Source organism: Mustela lutreola, chromosome 11 (assembly GCF_030435805.1).
Source record: "Mustela lutreola isolate mMusLut2 chromosome 11, mMusLut2.pri, whole genome shotgun sequence".
Taxonomy (NCBI): domain Eukaryota; kingdom Metazoa; phylum Chordata; class Mammalia; order Carnivora; family Mustelidae; genus Mustela; species Mustela lutreola.
In genome coordinates, this window is record NC_081300.1 from 50,947,524 (window position 1) to 50,967,576 (window position 20,053).

Genomic DNA, 20,053 nt, shown 5'->3' on the forward strand with positions numbered 1-20,053 from the left:
AACTGACTTAAATTTATAATAATATTTCAATATTTGTTAGTTATTTTTAAAAATGTACCATATTTCTGTAAATTATTAATAAAAAAGATGTGTAAGCTATCTTGTCAACTTTCCTATAAATTTAAAACTGAACTAAAAATAATAAAGTCTATTTAAAAAATAGACATGAAACAAAAAACAGATGAGCAGTAGGCATAGATCAATAGTACTGTGTGGTGACTAACATAACACAATAAAAAATATTATCTACATTTGAAAAAAAATCAATAGTGTTTTAGGCAAAGTGAGATATATGATCAACTTACTAAAACCATCATTAGCTAGAATCTCAAAACACACTAAACCACTATTATGAAGCTTATTGTAAAAATAGGAAAAATAATTACAGCAAATAGTCATTCTGATATTCTCAAATACTGAGACTTACAGTGTAGGTCCTCTACTTTCTCTAGATTGTTTTGGCTATCCTTATATACATATTTACAGAACCTTTGCTTAACTCAAAGTCATGAAGATTCATTCCTATGTTTTTTTTTTCTTAGAGTTTTTATGCTTATATTTAGGTTTATGATATATTTTGAATTACTTCTTATGCATGGCATAGGAGAGGAAAATTGCCACCCTAAAGTGTGTCTCTTTGACATGTGGATTATTTTCAGCTGATTATTTTTAAGAAACAGAAGACTAAAAAAGCTTTTTTGCCTCCCATCTAACTGCCTAAAAGAATTAAGACAGAGGACCACAAAGGGAGCTATCACCATAAATAACCATAGTATAATATTAACCAAGTATGGTAGATAGGTAACAACCTAGCAAGGCCTTTTTGATCAAAATCCTCTTTTTGTCATTGGTTCTGGATGACCCAGCAAACATTTGTTTATCAAACATCGAATCTTTTCTACCTTTGCCTTTCTACCCTTTGAAGCCTCAGATCCCTATTCTCTTTATCTTAGTCCAGAATGATGTATGTACCACATTTTTCCTGTCTTTGGAATCTCTCATGTGGATTCCTTATATGTACATGATTAAATATGATTTTCTCCTGCTAATCAGTCTCATGTCAATTTAATTTTTAGATCAGCTGAAAGCAACGTTAAAGAGAAGAGTAAAATCTTTCTTCTTCAACAATGGTGTGAGGTAAGGTCTAATTTCATGTTTTTGCTAGTGAATATTTATTTTTGATTTTTTTGAATTTTAAGCTAACAGTATATTACTAGGATAATTTGCATTTGATGGTGTATTACAGATGAGATAGCTATAGATAAGATATATAGAGATTTAAATAGATGATATACATATTATAATTGTGTAAAATATATAATTAATATATTTATGTATATATTGTATATATATTTCCTCATAATTTGATAAGTACTTTTCTCCTGTGTTCCTGAGGGTATTAACTTACAATGTTCTTTTCTTAAAATGTCTTGGGCATGTTTTATTATAAGAATTCTTACAAATCAGAGTTCAAAATGTTCTTTTTACCTTGATTTTTAAAAGGTTTTTTATGAGTTGATATTATTTTTTCCTTATATATTTCAAAGAATTTACTAATAAAACTATCCCCCCAACTTACATTCACTCTCTCGCTCAAATAAATAATCTTAAAAAATAAGAAAATCTAGAGTAAAATTCACATGGTTATTGACATAGTTATTTATGTGTGTATCTTTTCCTCACTGTCCAGAAGCCTCTTTGAAAATAAAAGAAATGGCATAATCTAATAAAGTTTATAGAAATTATATTAGTGGTTGTCTAAGGTTGACAGGTAGGAAATGGGAGGGAATATGTAGTTACTCCTAATTTATATGGGATTTCTTTTTGGTGTGATGAAAAGATTGTCATATTAGACCATGGTGATGTTTACACATTATGTGAATGCATCCTTTAGTCACCAAGGGGAATAAGAACAAATATGTTTGTCTGAATGTAAAAATGTCACCATAACTGGGGGGAAACATTAAGTATATGTTCTATTTACTGCAAATAAGTTCTCAGAATGTTCTTGAGAATGACTTCTTCTGGTAAAAAATGACCAATTATAGTAGATGAAGAAAGTTATTTTTAGTTTCTAGAAGCAAAAGTGAAATTCTATATTTTTCCCAAGAGTTGGTAGGGGTTATTTTATTGATCAATCTAAGAAATATGATTTTAGAAGGCGTGTACTGAGATAGTAAAATCAAACAACCCAATTCAATACATCTTGTAGGACAGTTGTCTGACATGTTTCCTTATTTCATGAGTATTGGAGTTTCTGATACAGTTATTCATTCAAGTGTGCACAACTTACCAGAGAAGAATGATCTTTGTCATTCTTTCATTGCACATTAGGTGTCACAATGCATTGCATATAACAAGTAGTTGTCTACAAAAACAAAAACTGTAAAGTAACAACTTAAGTTTTTTAGAATTTGCAAGAACACTTGCAGTAGCTTTATAGAAATTATAATGAAGCTGTGTTTTAAAAATAATAATAGAAAAATTGAGTTCTGACTCCTTTTTTAGACTTGTGTTTTAATGCCTGAATTTCTGAAAGCATATGGTGATTCTCAAAGTTCTCCATGTTCTACCTACTGCTAGAAATTTCTTGCCTACTGATTTCAGCACCTCTTCAATGGTGTTAAAGCCAATTAGTGATACATCAAAGTTTTTTTTTTTTTTTAATAGCAGAAAGTTTAAACCACTATAGAACATTTGCACATCTAGCCCTATGACAACCTATGATCTCATGATCTTTGATCTGTGCCTATGAGGCAAAATTCATAAATGTGCTTTCATTACCAACTTTGACTCTCATCAGGAAGCAATCAGAACAAAAATAAATGATCTAACCTTAACTAGAATGGCAACCTGTGTGAAAAAAGATTATAAGGCAGGTAATAATTTCCTAGCAGATATATAGATCCCCCCCCCAAGTCTTTTGAATGTGAAAAAATCTAGCAGAAGCTAATGAAATAACAACTATAGAAACAAGCTACATGTTGGCAAATGTTTGCTTTTGATCTCATTTTCAGTTCAAATATAACTGGAGATCATGCAAATATATATTAATTAATTTATACAGATCACACATCGAAATCACATTTATTTTACATGTTTGCATTTATTGTTTATATGGTTTGTATTTATTCACAGATCTATGGAGTTACTTTGATCCCAAATGTTTCAGGACTAGGAAAAAATGCTGAGTTGTAGAAGAGGATTTACTTTCTTATTTAATATTATGAAGGAAAGTTTTAAAAGGAAGAGAAAAACTTTTGGAAGCTAATACAGGCTTCATCCTATCTGGAAAGATTGTTGTTGTTGTTGTTTTAAAGATTTTATGTATTTATTTGAGAGACAGAGATAGCAAGAGAGTGTGAGCAGGAAGGAGAGGGAGAAGCAGCCTCCCCTCCAAGCAGGGAGCCCTAAGTAGACCTTGGTCCCTAGTGAGATCATGACCTGAGCCAAAGTCAAATGCTTAACCAACTGAGCCACCTGGGCAGCCAGGAAAGATTGTTTTTAATGTTACTTTGGATGTCTCCATTTCCTGTCATCTTTTCATTTCTCAGTCACCACTTAACAGATATATCTGGTACTCTGTTGGATATTGGTCATATACATACTCTATCTCTATCACAACAGAGGATCCAGTCATTCTTACATGTTGCTCCTTGATATGCTGTATATTGGAGAAAAGTCTAGGTTAGGGTTGAATCCTAGCTTGACCATTTAATAACTGTGTTGAAGTTGTTCAATCTCTGAGTCTCAAATAACCTCCACTTAAAAGTGGGGTTATAATATGTATGTCATAGTATTTGCTACATATTGTATAATGAACAATTAATGTCACATTTTACACATAAAGTATCAATAAATGATTCAATAATAATGCTGCTGACAGTGAAGATCCCTGAAGTTATATTTCGGCAGAAGTCAGGAGGAAAATGGTATTCTGCCATTAAATAAAGGATATGAAATCTGGGCGCCTGGGTGGCTCAGTGGGTTAAGCCACTGCCTTCGGCTCAGGTCATGATCTCGGGGTCCTGGGATCAAGTCCTGTGTCGGGCTCTATGCTCATCAGGGACCCTGCTTCCCTTGCATTCTCTCTGCCTGCCTCTCCGTCTACTTGTGATTTCTCTCTGTCAAATAAATAAATAAAATCTTTAAAAAAAAAAAAAGGGTATGAAATCTAAGTGTAAAGACTAGGATGGAAATAGGTAGGTATAAATTATTTTTATTTTCTTCAAAGTAAAAAGATAAAGGAGAAACTTAAGGAAATAGATAAATGGATAAATAAGGCTCAATGAATGAAATCAGTCAAACAAAAATCAAGTGTAGATCTGTAATGTCCAAGAGAGCAGCTATTAGCCATATATTGAGCATCTGAAATATGACTGGTCCGAAAAGAAATGTGCTCTAATGGTAAAGTGACATAGGATTTTGAAGACACTTAATTTAAAAAAAAATTAAAAGGATATAAAATCTCTTCATAATACTTTGTGCACTAATAACATTGAAATTATAAAAGAGATTTAAATATTTGCATTAAGTGATATGTATTATTAAAGTTATTTTACCTTAAATGTAGCTACAGGAAAATTTTAAATTACATGTGTGGTTCACACTTTATTTTCTATTGGATAGAGCTAAGTCAGAATAAGAGATTGACATAGGAATAATTCTATCCTCATGAACCAAATGTTGAAGAAAATATTGGTGGTTGAATTCTTATTGTCATGTGGTATTTGGAGAGGTTCTCAAAGTTGGTGGTATTTGGATTGTACATAAGAAGATTAATAAATTTTCTCTAGATAGTGACAACAATAAGGAAGACAGTTTTCATCTACTAATGATCAGGAAAAACAAAATAAAACAAATGAAAAAAAAACCCAAAAAACTATGACTTCATTTGGACCTGAAGTTAGACACAGAGTATAGGTACAAAAAGATTACCTTCTCAATTTCATAGCCAGAGAACATTTCAATGAAATGGGCTAACCAAGAAACATCTGATTTAACAGGTTACCTGAATAAAACCTAAATCATTAATATGTACAATAGATATTTCCTGACATTCCTTTAGTTTTAAATGCAGCCAGGTTTTAATATTGTACTGATGTTGACATGGAAAGTAGAAGAAGAAAACATTTTGCAAAACATGTTTCTTTTTCCAGAGAGCTAAATAATACCACATAATTTTTAATTATTTTCACTTTTAGACATAAAATTCAAAATTCCCTTTCTCGACATTTTATTAAATATTTACATCCTTAATTTTGTTCCTTAATTTAAATTTCAAAACACAATTAAAAAGTATAAATTCTGGAGAGGAGGAGTCAAGATGGCAGACAAGTAGCAGGCTGAGACTACTTCAGCTAGCCGGAGATCAGCTAGAAAGCTTATCTAAAGATTGCAAACACCTGAAAATCCATCAGCAGATCGAAGAGAAGAAGAACAGCAATTCTGGAAACAGAAAAACAACCACTTTCTGAAAGGTAGGACCGGCGGAGAAGTGAATCCAAAGCGACGGGAAGATAGACCCCGGGGGGAGGGGCCGGCTCCCGGCAAGCGTCAGAGCAACGGTGCACAAAATCAGGACTTTTAAAAGTCTGTTCCGCTGAGGGACATCGCTCCAGAGGCTAAACCGGGGCGAAGCCCACGCGGGGTCAGCGTGGCCTCAGGTCCCGCAGGGTCAAAGAAGGATTGGGGGTGTCTGAGTGTCACAGAGCTTGCGGATATTGGAACGGGAAAGCCGGCTACAGAGACAGAGCCGACAGTAAGCTCACAGCTCGGTGTTACCTTGAACCACCACAGGCTCGGTGAGCTCGGAGCATGGCTGGAGGTCAGGCAGACGGGAGTAACTGGGCGATGTTCTCTGAGGGCGCACTGAGGATGGGGACCTAGGCTCTCGGCTCCTCTGGGCCGAAGACCAGGAGGCCGCCATTTGTATTCCCGTCATCCAGAACTCTCCGGAAAGCGCTCAGGGAACAAAAGCTCCTGAAAGCAAACCTGAGCAGATTACTTACCCCGGCCCCTGGTAAGGGCGGTGCAATTCCGCCTGGGGAAAGACACTTGAGAATCACTACAACAGGCCCCTCCCCCAGAAGATCAACAAGAAATCCAGCCTAGACCAAGTTCACCTACCAAGGAGTGAGGTTTCAATACCAGCAGAATTCCAGAGGAGGAGAAAGCAAAGCACAGAACTCATGGCTTTTTCCCTGTGAATTTTTTTTTTTTTGTCTTGCAGTTAATTTAATTTTTTTCTTTTTCATTTTTTGTTTTTTTTCTCGCCTTCTGGTAAAATTTTTTTTTAACTTTTACCTTTTTCTTTTTTAACGTTTTTTTAACTAGTTTATCTAATATATATATTTTTTCTTTTTTATATTTTTCTTATTTGTTTTCTTTTTTTTTAAATTCTTTTCTTTTTTTTCTTTTTTCTTTTTTCTTTTTTTTTCTTTCTTCCTTTTTGAACCACTTTTTATCCACTTTCTCCCCCCCTCAGGATTAGGGATCTCTTCTATTTGGATAAAGCATATTTTCCTGGGGTTGTTGCCACCCTTTTAGTATTTTACTTGCTCCTTCATATACTCTTATCTGGACAAAATGACAAGACGGAAAAATTCAACACAAAAAAAAGAACAAGAGGCAGTACCGAAGGCTAGGGACCTAATCAATACAGACATTGGTAATATGTCAGACCTAGGGTTCAGAATGACAATTCTCAAGGTTCTAGCCGGGCTCGAAAAAGGCATGGAAGATATTAGAGAAACCCTCTCGAGAGATATAAAAGCCCTTTCTGGAGAAATAAAAGAACTAAAATCTAACCAAGTAAATCAAAAAAGCTATTAATGAGGTGCAATAAAAAATGGAGGCTCTCACTGCTAGGATAAATGAGGCAGAAGAATTAGTGATATAGAAGACCAAATGACAGAGAATAAAGAAGCTGAGCAAAAGAGGGACAAACAGCTACTGGACCACGAGGGGAGAATTCAAGAGATAAGTGACACCATAAGACGAAACAACATTAGAATAATTGGGATTCCAGAAGAAGAAGAAAGAGAGAGGGGGGCAGAAGGTATACTGGAGAGAATTATTGGGGAGAACTTCCCCAATATGGCAAAGGGAACGAGCATCAAAATTCAGGAGGTTCAGAGAACGCCCCTCAAAATCAATAAGAATAGGCCCACACCCCGTCACCTAATAGTAAAATTTACAAGTCTCAGTGACAAAGAGAAAATCCTGAAAGCAGCCCGGGAAAAGAAGTCTGTAACATACAATGGTAAAAATATTAGATTGGCAGCTGACTTATCCACAGAGACCTAGCAGGCCAGAAAGAGCTGGCATGATATTTTCAGAGCACTAAACGAGAAAAACATGCAGCCAAGAATACTATATCCAGCTAGGCTATCATTGAAAATAGAAGGAGAGATTAAAAGCTTCCAGGACAAAAAAAAACTGAAAGAATTTGCAAACACCAAACCAGCTCTACAGGAAATCTTGAAAGGGTTCCTCTAAGCAAAGAGAGAGCCTACAGGTGGTAGATCAGAAAGGAACAGAGACCATATACAGTAACAGTCACCTTACAGGCAATACAATGGCACTAAATTCATATCTCTCAATAGTTACCCTGAATGTGAATGGGCTAAATGCCCCTGTCAAAAGACACAGGGTATCAGAATGGGTAAAAAAACATAATTCACCTATATGTTGCCTCCAGGAAACTCATTTTAAGCCCGAAGACACATCCAGATTTAAAGTGAGGGGGTGGAAAAGAATTTACCATGCTAATGTACATCAGAAGAAAGCAGGAGTGGCAATCCTTATATCAGATCAATTAGATTTTAAGCCAAACACTATAATAAGAGATGAGGAAGGACACTATATCATACTCAAAGGGTCTGTCCAACAAGAAGATCTAACAATTTTAAATATCTATGCCTCCAACGTGGGAGCAGCCAACCATATAAACCAATTAATAACAAAATCAAAGAAACACATCAACAATAATACAATAATAGTAGGGGACTTTAACACTCCCCTCACTGAAATGGACAGATCATCCAAGCAAAAGATCAGCAAAGAAATAAAGGCCTTAAACGACACACTGGACCAGATGGACATCACAGATATATTCAGAACATTTCATCCCAAAGCAACAGTATACACATTCTTCTCTAGTGTACATGGAACATTCTCCAGAATAGATCACATCCTCAGTCCTAAATCAGGACTCAACCAGTATCAAAAGATTGGGATCATTCCCTGCATATTTTCAGACCACAATGCTCTAACGTTAGAACTCAACCACAAAAGGAAGTTTGAAAAGAACCCAAATACATGGAGACTAAACAGCATCCTTTTAAAGAATGAATGGGTCAAATGGGAAATTAAAGAAGAATTGAAAAAAATCATGGAAACAAATAATAATGAAAATACAACGGTTCAAAATCTGTGGGACACAACAAAGGCAGTCCTGAGAGGAAAATATATAGCGGTACAAGCCTTTCTCAAGAAACAAGAAAGTTCTCAGGTACACAACCTAACCCTACACCTAAAGGAGCTAGAGAAAGAACAAGAAAGAAACCTTAAGCCCAGCAGGAGAAGAGAAATCATAAAGATCAGAGCAGAAATCAATGAAATAGAAACCAAAAGAACAATAGGACAAATCAACAAAACTAGGAGCTGGTTCTTTGAAAGAATTAATAAAATTGATAAACGCCTGGCCCGACATATCAAAAAGTAAAGAGAAAGGACCCAAATAAATAAAATCATGAATGAAAGAGGAGAGATCACAACTAACACCAAAGAAATACAAACTATTATAAGAACATACTATGAGCAACTCTACGCCAATAAATTTGACAATCTGGAAGAAATGGATGCATTCCTAGAAACATATAAACTACCACAACTGAACCAGGAAGAAAGAGAAGGCCTGAACAGACCCATAACCAGTAAGGAGATTGAAACAGTCATTAAAAATCTCCAAACAAACAAAAGCCCAGGGCCAGACGGCTTCCCGGGGGAATTCAACCACACATTTAAAGAAGAACTAATTCCTATTCTCCTGAAACTGTTCCAAAAAATAGAAATGGAAGGAAAACTTCCAAACTCATTTTATGAGGCCAGCATCACCTTGATCCCAAAACCAGACAAGGATCCCATCAAAAAAGAGAGCTATAGACCAATAACCTTGATGAACACAGATGCAAAAATACTCAACAAAATACTAGTCAATAGGATTCAACAGTACATTAAAAGGATTATTCACCACGACCAAGTGAGATTTATTCCAGGGCTGCAAGGTTGGTTCAACATCCGCAAATCAGTCAATGTGATACTACACATCAATAAAAGAAAGAACAAGAACCATATGATACTCTCAATAGATGCTGAAAAAGCATTTGACAAAGTACAGCATCCTTTCCTGATCAAAACTCTTCAAAGTGTAGGGATAGAGGGCACATACCTCAATATCATCAAAGCCATCTATGAAAAACCCACCGCAAATATCATTCTCAATGGAGAAAAACTGAAAGCTTTTCCGCTAAGGTCAGGAACACGGCAGGGATGTCCATTATCACCACTGCTATTCAACATAGTAGTAGAGGTCCTAGCCTCAGCAATCAGACAAGAAAAGGAAATTAAAGGCATCCAAATCGGCAAAGAAGAAGTCAAATTATCACTCTTCGCAGATGATATGATACTATATGTGGAAAACCCAAAAGACTCCACTCCAAAACTGCTAGAACTTATACAGGAATTCAGTAAAGTGTCAGGATATAAAATCAATGCACAGAAATCAGTTGCATTTCTCTACACCAACAGTAAGACAGAAGAAAGAGAAATTAAGGAGTCAATCCCATTTACAATTACACCCAAAACCATAAGATACCTAGGAATAAACCTAACCAAAGAGGCACAGAATCTATACTCAGAAAACTCTAAAGTACTCATGAAAGAAATTGAGGAAGACACAAAGAAATGGAAAAATGTTCCATGCTCCTGGATTGGAAGAATAAATATTGTGAAAATGTCTATGCTACCTAAAGCAATCTACTCATTTAATGCAATTCCTATCAAAGTACCATCCATCTTCTTCAAAGAAATGGAACAAATAATTCTAAAATTTATATGGAACCAGAAAAGACCTCGAATAGCCAAGGGATATTGAAAAAGAAAGCCAACGTTGGTGGCATCACAATTCCAGACTTCAAGCTCTATTACAAAGCTGTCATCATCAAGACAGCATGGTACTGGCACAAAAACAGACACATAGATCAATGGAACAGAATAGAGAGCCCAGAAATAGACCCTCAACTCTACAGTCAACTAATCTTCGACAAAGCAGGAAAGAATGTCCAATGGAAAAAAGACAGCCTCTTCAATAAATGGTGCTGGGAAAATTGGACAGCCACATGCAGAAAAATGAAATTGGACCATTTCCTTACCCCACACACAAAAATAGACTCAAAATGGATGAATGTGCGAAAGGAATCCATCAAAATCCTTTAGGAGAACACAGGCAGCAACCTCTTCGACCTCAGCTGCAGCAACATCTTCCTAGGAACAACGCCAAAGGCAAGGGAAGCAAGGGCAAAAATGAACTATTGGGATTTCATCAAGATCAAAAGCTTTTGCACAGCAAAGGAAACAGTTACCAAAATCAAAAGACAACTGACAGAATGGGAGTAGATATTTGCAAACGACATATCAGATAAAGGACTAGTGTCCAGAATCTATAAAGAACTTAGGAAACTCAACACCCAAAGAACAAATAATCCAATCAAGAAATGGGCAGAGGACATGAACAGACATTTCTGTAAAGAAGACATCCAGATTGCCAACAGACACATGAAAAAGTGCTCCATATCACTCGGCATCAGGGAAATACAAATCAAAACCACAATGAGATATCACCTCACACCAGTCAGAATGGCTAAAATCAACAAGTCAGGAAATGACAGATGCTGGCGAGGATGCGGAGAAAGGGGAACCCTCCTACACTGTTGGTGGGAATGCAAGCTGGTGCAGCCACTCTGGAAAACAGCATGGAGGTTCCTCAAAATGTTGAAAATAGAACTGCCCTATGACCCACCAATTGCACTACTGGGTATTTACCCTAAAGATACAAACGTAGCGATCCAAAGGGGCACGTGCACCCGAATGTTTATAGCAGCAATGTCCACAATAGCCAAACTATGGAAAGAACCTAGATGTCCATCAACAGATGAATGGGTCAAGAAGATGTGGTATATATACACAATGGAATACTATGCAGCCATCAAAAGAAATGAAATCTTGCCATTTGCAACAACATGGATGGAACTAGAGCGTATCATGCTTAGCGAAATAAGTCAAGCAGAGAAAGACAACTATCATATGATCTCCCTGATATGAGGAAGTGGTGATGCAACATGGGGGCTTAAGTGGGTAGGAGAAGAATAAATGAAACAAGATGGGATTGGGAGGGAGACAAACCATAAGTGACTCTTAATCTCACAAAACAAACTGAGGGTTGCTGGGGGGAGGGGGTTTGGGAGAAGGGGGTGGGATTATGGACATTGGGGAGGGTATGTGCTTTGGTGAGTGCTGTGAAGTGTGTAAACCTGGTGATTCACAGACCTGTACCCCTGGGGATAAAAATATATGTTTATAAAAAATAAAAAATTTTAAAAAAAGTATAAATTCTGAAAAGTTCAATTTAGGTTTTCATTTTATATACAATATGTTTTCATATGTTCTCAATTCGGTGTTTATGACCTCTGTATTTCATATCACTACTAACATCCTTCTTATGTGTCAACCCCACTTATTATAAAAATTAATGATGGCAAGATTCAATATGATGTCTAAATAATTTCAAAACCAGCATTGTTTTGAAATTGTGATAATGTTGCTAAACCGCATTATTGATTTGCAGGCAATTATTAGAAATATCAATCATTAGATATAGGCAAGTTTGAATTTAGAATATGAACATGATCCAGCGACATTAATGTATTAAGGATGAAGATGTAAACTATTTAACATCAAAGATATGAATGGTGAGATCATTCTGTGCAAGCTTGGCCAGCATACCAACCACTTTATATAGTTGTCCTCCACTTTGGAAAGTGATATTGATGAACATTTTCTTAATTAAATAACTATCCTCACCTTTACTGATATTTTTGGCTGGAATAATAATTTATGCAACTTTTTAGGCACAAGTTTTCTGCTAAGATTATATAAACCATTTTATTTAAACATATTAAACATACAGCTTTTTCTTCCTTCCTTCTATTCTTAATTTATCTTTCTTTACTTTTATTTTATTTTTTCTTTTATACTTCCATTGCTTAGATTGACATGGTGTTTTTTATAACACAGAGGAATCAGAGATTGCAATATATAATTACTATATATCATCATAATATAACCATCTGGATGTTGTGTTGTTACGTGAACCTTGGTTCAAACTGCATTTTTAAAAAATTTTAGAAAATAAATCTATTTGAGGGGTGCCTAGGTGGCTCAGTTGATTAAGCCTCTGACTCTTCATTTCCACTAAGGTCCTGATCTCAGGGTTGTGAGATTGAGCCCCACATCAGGCTCCATGCCCAGCACATATATTCTCTCTCTCCCTCTCCCTCTGCTCCTCCTCTCCTTCTCTTTCTCTCTCTCTCTTTAAAAAGAAAAGAAAAGAAAAGAAAAGAAATCTATATGATAGAGAAGCATGATACTGAATGAAAGCATGAATTCTATTTTTACAGCGAAATTTAGGAAAGGGTATGTTTTCATAGGGACACACCTAACTATAAAATTGTATCAGCAAGTGAGTAGTCAAAAGAAACACACTTAAGATTATGTGTTTAAACATGCTTATCATATATATACATATATAGAGAGAACAAACTGGTGGTTTTAAGAGAGGAGGTAGAGTGGGTGAGTGAAATAAAGGGGATTAAGAGTAGACTTACCTGGGGGCGCCTGGGTGGCTCAGTGTGTTAAGCCGCTGCCTTCGGCTCAGGTCATGATCTCAGGGTCCTGGGATTGAGTCCCACATCGGGCTCTCTGCTCAGCAGGGAGCCTGCTTCCTCCTCTCTCTCTGCCTGCCTCTCTGCCTACTTGTGATCTCTCTCTGTCAAATAAATAAATAAAATCTTAAAAAAAAAAAAAAAAGAGTAGACTTACCTGGAGGAACACTGAGAAATGTATAGAATTGTGCATTCTATATATGTATGTAAGTATGTAGAATGTATATTACCATTATATTGTATACCTGAGACTAACATAACACTGTATGTTAATTATAATTGAATAAAACTTTAATAGTAACAAAAGAAAGTAAATTTAAAAAAGAAATGTAGAAAACATGCTTATCAAAAATATTTAGTATTCCTGAAGTCATAATAAACTCCATAATTTAGTAATACTAAATATGAAATAGACCTGCAAGCACTAAATGTAATTAGCATCCATCATGACGTTCATTCCAGATATGTCTTTTGACATAAAGGGAAAAGTAAATTATGGAAATTATGGGACTGAGATGTAAAATTGTAGTAGTAATCAAGTAAAAAATAATTGTTCAATGCTTGAATTTGAGTGGTAATTAATTGAATGGTTTTATTGCCAAATTATTTCATATTTGATCAAAATAAAAATGTTATTTGGACCCTAAAATAATCACTATAGTACTGAATTTGATAGGATGCCTAGGATAAGAAACCAACAGCACTGGAGTTAAGTAGGACATAGGTTTGTAAAAGGTCCTGACTTAAATACAAACTATTCCAAGAAATTTGAAAGTGGAAAATACAGTTGGAAAGAGAAGGAACTGAAAAGTATCCATTTATTAAAATTTGTTTTTAAAGAGCATTAGTACCTACTCTATGTGGAATACTGGGCTAGGAACTTTATAAATGCAAATAAAATGTCCACCAGTAATTGTCCTCCAAGGAGTCCCACAATAATGGATGAAGCAGACATATTTATGAACCATTCTGTTACAAGGTTTAATGAAGTACTATACTGTAACAAAGATGTGTAAGCTATTATGGCATGTATATAGTGAGTGTGAATTAATTTAACCAGATAACACTGCAAAGTTTCCTTTTTTTCTTTTTTAAAGATTTATTATTTTATTTATTTGACAGACAGAGATCTCAAGTAGGCAGAGAGGCAGGAAGAAAGGAGGAAGCAGGCTCTCCGCGGAGCAAAGAGCTCGATGCGAGGCTCGATCCCAGGACCTGGGATCATGACCTGAGCCGAAGGCAGAGGCTTTAACCCACTGAGCCACCCAGGTGCTCCAACACTATAAAGTTTCTTAGAGAAAATAAGATATAAACTATATCTTGAAGAAAGGAAGTCATGGTACATGGTGTGTGCAAGCAATTCTGACATTTCCACTCATCTGCTCAGGTAGACACTTTCCTTCTCTCTGCCACACAGCAGAGATATACTGGGAAGCCTACCAGACTCAGCCAGAGATCAGTGCATAAGAAATTCTCTCCTGCTAATACAACATATCCCACCTGACACCTAGTGATAACTTACGAAAGTCTTCCACTTCCATATGCGGCACGAGTGGCGGTCTAGCAGGTGCTCACTCACTCAGAATCAGAAAAATGAAGCAGAATGAAATATTGTAAGGACTCAGAAAACTAAATTGTCATTAGACTACAATCCATAAAAGTAGACCAGAAGAAATGTTCAGTATATAATAAAAAAATCACTGGTCATGTAAGAGCCAAGAAAATTGTACCTTAAGTGACAAAAGACAAACCACATCAATACAGAGATGAATCTGATGTGGGAATAATTGTACAAAGATTTTAAAGCAGCCAATGTAAAATTGCTTTGAGAATAATTACAAATTCATTTTAAACAAATGAAAAAATAGAACATCTTAGAAAAGAAATAAAAGTTATAAAGGAACTAACTGGAAATTATAGAACTGCAAAATACAATAACTGAAATTTTAAAAAGAAAGAGAAAGTAGAGAGAGGGATAGAGAAGAAAAAAAGGAAAGACAGAAAGGAAGGATGGGAAGATACAGAAACTTAGACATAGGAATTTTCAACAAATTTGGTGCATTGACTCCAACAAGTATATAAAAGAAATTGTACACCATAACTAAATTGGATTTACTACAGGTATATGAGGCTGAATCAATCTCCAAAAAACTAGTATAATCCTCCATATTAACAGCCTAGTTGAAAAAAAATCAATTGATGCAAAAAAAGCATTTGGCAAAATTCAGTACCCTTTTATTATAAAATCTCTCCAGAAAAATAGGAATAGGTAACTACCTCTATAGACAGAATCTATAAAACAAAAGCAAAACCAAAAAAAGCCCTAACAGCTAATGTTGTAAGTAATAGTGTTTCTAGGAATTTATCCATTTCTTACAGATTGCCCAATTTGTTGGCATATTTTTTCATTATATTCTCTTATAAAAGTTTGTACTTCTATAGAATTTGTTGTGATCTCTCCTCTCTCACTCATGATCTTATTTATTTCAATCCTTTTTCTTTTCTTTTTGATAAGTTTGACTAGGGATTTATCAATTTATTAATTTATTTTTTATGTATTTATTTATTTATTTCAGACATAAAGAGAGTGTGTGCATGAGTAGGGGGGAGAGGTAGAAGGAGGAAGAGCCTCTCTGCTGACAAAGGAGCCTGATGCAGATATTGATCTCAGAACCCAGAGATTATGACCTGAGCTGAAGGCAGATGCTTAACCAACTGAGCCACCCAGGCTTGCCTTATTAATTCTTTCAAGGAACCAGATCCTAGTTTCTTTAATCTGTTCTACTGGATTTTTTTTGTTTGTTTGTTTCTGTATCATTTATTTCTGCTCTAATCTTTATTAATTCCCTTTCTCTCCTGAAGTTAGGCTTCTTTTGCTGTTCCTTTACTAGCTCTTTTAGGTGAAAGGTTAGGTTGTGTGTTTGAGATTTTTCTTGCTTTTTGAGGCCTATATTGCTATACTTCCCTCTTATGATCACCATTTGGACCATTGTGTTTTCATTTTCATTTGCTTCCATTTATTTTCTTTTATTTCTTCTTTAATTTCCTGGTTAGCCCATTCATTATTTAGTAGGATGTACCTTAACGTCCATGTATTAGAGGTCTTTCCAATTTTTTTCTTGTGGTTGACTTCAAATTTCATGGCATTGTGGTCTGAAAATATGCATAGCATGATCTTAATCTTTTTATACTGGTAGAAGGTTGATTTCTGACCCAGTGTGTGATCTGTTCTGGAAACTGTTCCATGTGCCCTTGAAAAAATGTGTTTTCTGCTGCCCTAGGATGAAATGTTCTAAATGTGTCTTTTAAGTCCATCTGGTGCAATGTGTTACTTTGATCTTCTACTTAGATGATTTGTCCATTGTTGTAGATGGGGTGTTTAAGTTTCCCACTATTACTGTATTATTATTAAAGAGTTTCTTTATGTTTGTTATTAATTGATTTTATGTTTGGTTTCTCCCAAATTGGGGGGATAATCATTTACATTTGTCCCATCTTGTTGGATAGATACCTTTATTATGATAGAGTGCCCTTCTTCATCTCTTATTAAAGTCCTTGGTTTAAAATCTAGTTTGATATAAGTATAGCTACTCTAGCTTTCTTTTTGACATTCATTAGCATAAATGTTCTCCATCCCTTCACTTTCAATTTGCAGTTATGTTTAGGTCTAAAATGAATCTCTTGTAGGGAGCACATAGATGGATCTTATTTTTTTTATCCATTCTGAGACTCTATGTCTTTTGATTGGAGAATTTAGTCTTTTACATTTAGAGTGATTGTTTATAGATAAGAATTTCATGCTGTTGTATTACCTGTTAAGTCATTGTTTCTGGAGATTTCCTCTTTTCTTTCTAGTCTTTGTCCCTTTTGGTCTGTGTTTCCCATTCAAAGTGTCCCCTTTAATATTTCTTGCAGGGTTGGATTAGTGGTCACAAACTCATTCAGTTTTTGCTTGTCTTGAAAGTTCTTTGTCATTCTGAATGACAGTCTTGTTTGCTGGATAAAGTATCCTTGGCTTCATATTTTCCCCATTCTGCCCATTGAATATATCATGCCGCCTTCTTCTGGCCTGCCAAGTTTTTGTGACAAGGTCCGCTGCTTCTCTCATTTGTCTTTCCTTGTAAGTTAGGGGTTTCTTTTCCCTTGCTGCTTTTGGTGGTTTTGTTTGTTTGTTTGTTCGTTTCTGTATTTTTTAAATTCTACAATGATATGTCTCGGTATTGGCCTCCTTTTTTTTTTTTTTTTTTTAAATTTTGATCAGGGTTCTCTGCCTCCTGTATTTGGATGTCTGTTTTCTTCCCCAGATTAAGGAAGTTTTCAGCTATACTTTTCTCAGATAAACATTTTGTGCCTTTTTGTCCTCTCTCCTCTGGGACTTGTATGATATGAATATTGTTATGCTTCATGGAGTTGCTCAGTTCCCTAAGTCTACATTCATGATTCGATATTTTTCTTTCTCTCTTCTTTTCAGCTTCATTATTTTCCATTATTTTATATTTTATGTTCTATATCACTTATTTATTCCTCTGCTTCTTCTAGCCTTGTGGTCATTACATCCAACTGGTTTTGCACCTCAGTTACAGCATTTTTTTTATTACATCCTGACTAGTGTTTCAGTCTTTTATCCTGCAGTCAGGGACTCCCTGATATCCTCTATGCTTTTCTCAAACTCAGCTAGTATCCTTTTGACTGTTGCTTTAAATTCTGGATCAAGCATATAACTTATATCTATTTCAATTAGATCCCTGCCTGTGACCTTTTCTTGTTCTTTCTTTTGGGGTGAATTCCTCTGTCTTGGTATTTGTCTAGGTCTCTGTATACTTCTTGGTGTTAGGAAAGCCTGTTGTTTCCTGCTCCTGAGAATAATGGATTTGTTATGAAGAGGTCAGATACTGTCCACAGCCTGGTGCTTCAGGAAGTGTTTCTGGTATATGCTACATGTACTTGGCTCCTGTATTTAGGTTTCTCTTTCCCTCAGGTCAGTCCTCTGCAGAGTTTCTCCTTACCTACAGTGGTGAGTGTTTGACCTTGTCCAGTGTGTGGCAAGTTTTATCCAGGTGTTCTCTGGTCTGCTTATTAACATAGACTTGATCTGATTTCCACTAGAGGTGAGGCCTTGTAGCACTCTATGGTTGTAGACTTGGTGCTTGCAAGGGGGTTTGTGCTGGCCTTCTGGGGAGTGGCCCATTGTTACTCTGGCACTCATGCACACTTGCCCTAGTAAAGAAGCACCTGCAGAGTGCAGGGCAGTGGGTCTTGGTGTAAATGGCTCAAGCCTCCACTTAAGTGCTACTCACTTAAGTCCATCCATGCTGATGGGAGAAAAATAACACCAGCCTGCTCCCTCATACCCAGAGAGGGGATTTTGCACCTGCTGAGGTTCAGGAAGCCTTCACCAAAGAGCAGACAATCTATCTTCATGTATCCCAGTCTTCTCTCTGTTTCCTGGCTTCACACTGTCTGTGTCCAGGCCATCTGTCTGCCCAGGAGTGGCAGTGCTCCTGTGCTCCTGTGTTTTATCCCAGACATTGAATTTCAAAATTCAAAATTTTAGGGACTTAGCATGGCATGGCCCAGCATGGCATGGAGCCATGCTGATCCTCTGGGGTAGGGTTTCCCTATGCTGGGGCTGGTGCTAATTTTCTAAGAAGGTCAGTTACACAAATGTACAGGAGCTTGTAGTTTAGAGCAAAGTATAACAAAAAACCAGCATCCAGGTTAGCTGCCATCAGCAGATATCTCTGCACCTATGGTAATAAATGGGGCAGTGCAGTTGTACCCACTGGTTCTTTTGTCCTGTGAGAGGCAATGCTACCTCTCCCAGATGAACTCCAAGGAGGAACTGTCTGTTCCAGTGCAATGCAGGGAATCGTTGGACCATATGTTGAATCGTGGCCCTGCCCTCTCTCTCCACAGGAGCACTGCTGCACCCACCAGGCTTCACACCAACCATGTCATGGACCTCTAAGACTTCAGTTTTGGGGTTCTGCTAGTTGTAAAAACTCACAATAATCAACCCCACTCATTTTCTCAGTCAGTGGTTTCAGAAAAGTGCCACTGTACACTTGTCTCTCTCTCTCTCTTTGTCTCTCTCTCCCCTATGTGATTGGAGTTTCCTCTCCTCTGCAGCATCCATAATTCTTTTCTCTTCCAAATCATGTCTCTTACCTCCTGCCTTCCACAATGTGGCCTCTTTTCTCTCTGTAGTTGTGCATTTGTTCTTTTAGTCCTCAGATCAATTTCTGAGGTGTTCAGAATGATTTGATATTTATCTAGAGAGTAGGCAAGCATAGGACTCCCCTACTACTCTGCCATTTTAACTTCACACCATATAGGCTTCTAAGTGTGCCTGAGCACTCCAACTCAGGTTATTTCAGTTCCAAAACCCATTTTCTCTTTAAGAACTTATGAAGGAAATCAAGAATACACTTAGAAAAGGCATGAAGGGAATGGGTATTCTGCTTTTCCTGAACAATCTACCTAACTAACATTATTCTGTCATTCATAATGACAAGAAAGTACACAAATGATCTTTGATCTATGAATTAGTGTTATTTATTTATTTTTAAAGATTTTATTTATTTATTTGACAGAGAGAATCACAAGTAGGTAGAGAAGAAGGCAGAGAGAGAGAGGGTGAAGCAGGCTCCCAGCTGAGCAGAGAGCCCGATGTAGGGCATGATCCCAGGACCCTGAGACCATGACCTGAGCTGAAGGCAAAGGCTTAACCCACTGAGCCACCCAGGTGCCCCAAGTTAGTGTTATTTATTGATTATAGAGAATCTACTATAGAATATACATAGAGGGAAAAAAATCAGTTCATGCATTTATTTCACTTAGTTGGATTACATTCTAAATATTTTAAGTAAAAGTGTGTGGGGGAAGTACAAAAGGATTAGAAAAGAAGAGAAAAATAGCAGCTCAGAGGAACAGGGAGACAGTATAGATTTAGACAATTGGAAAAGACTTCCCAGGGTGGCTGTTAAACCATGAGTTTTGAATGCATAGCGTTAGTGTATTCTAAATGAGTGGAGAGGGATAATGTGATC

At 36.3% G+C, this 20,053-nt stretch overlaps 1 long non-coding RNA gene across 4 annotated transcripts in view; it reads left to right on the forward strand.

Moving 5' to 3' along the window:
- The first annotated feature begins 891 nt into the window (after positions 1-891).
- Positions 892-20,053, forward strand: part of LOC131811389 (uncharacterized) — a 175,575-nt gene continuing 156,413 nt past the window's right edge. For all 4 annotated transcript variants that reach the window (XR_009345917.1, XR_009345916.1, XR_009345919.1 and 1 more), the window contains exons 1-2: positions 892-964; positions 1,077-1,137. This is a non-coding gene — a long non-coding RNA (uncharacterized LOC131811389). The remainder of the gene's footprint in view (positions 965-1,076; positions 1,138-20,053) is intronic.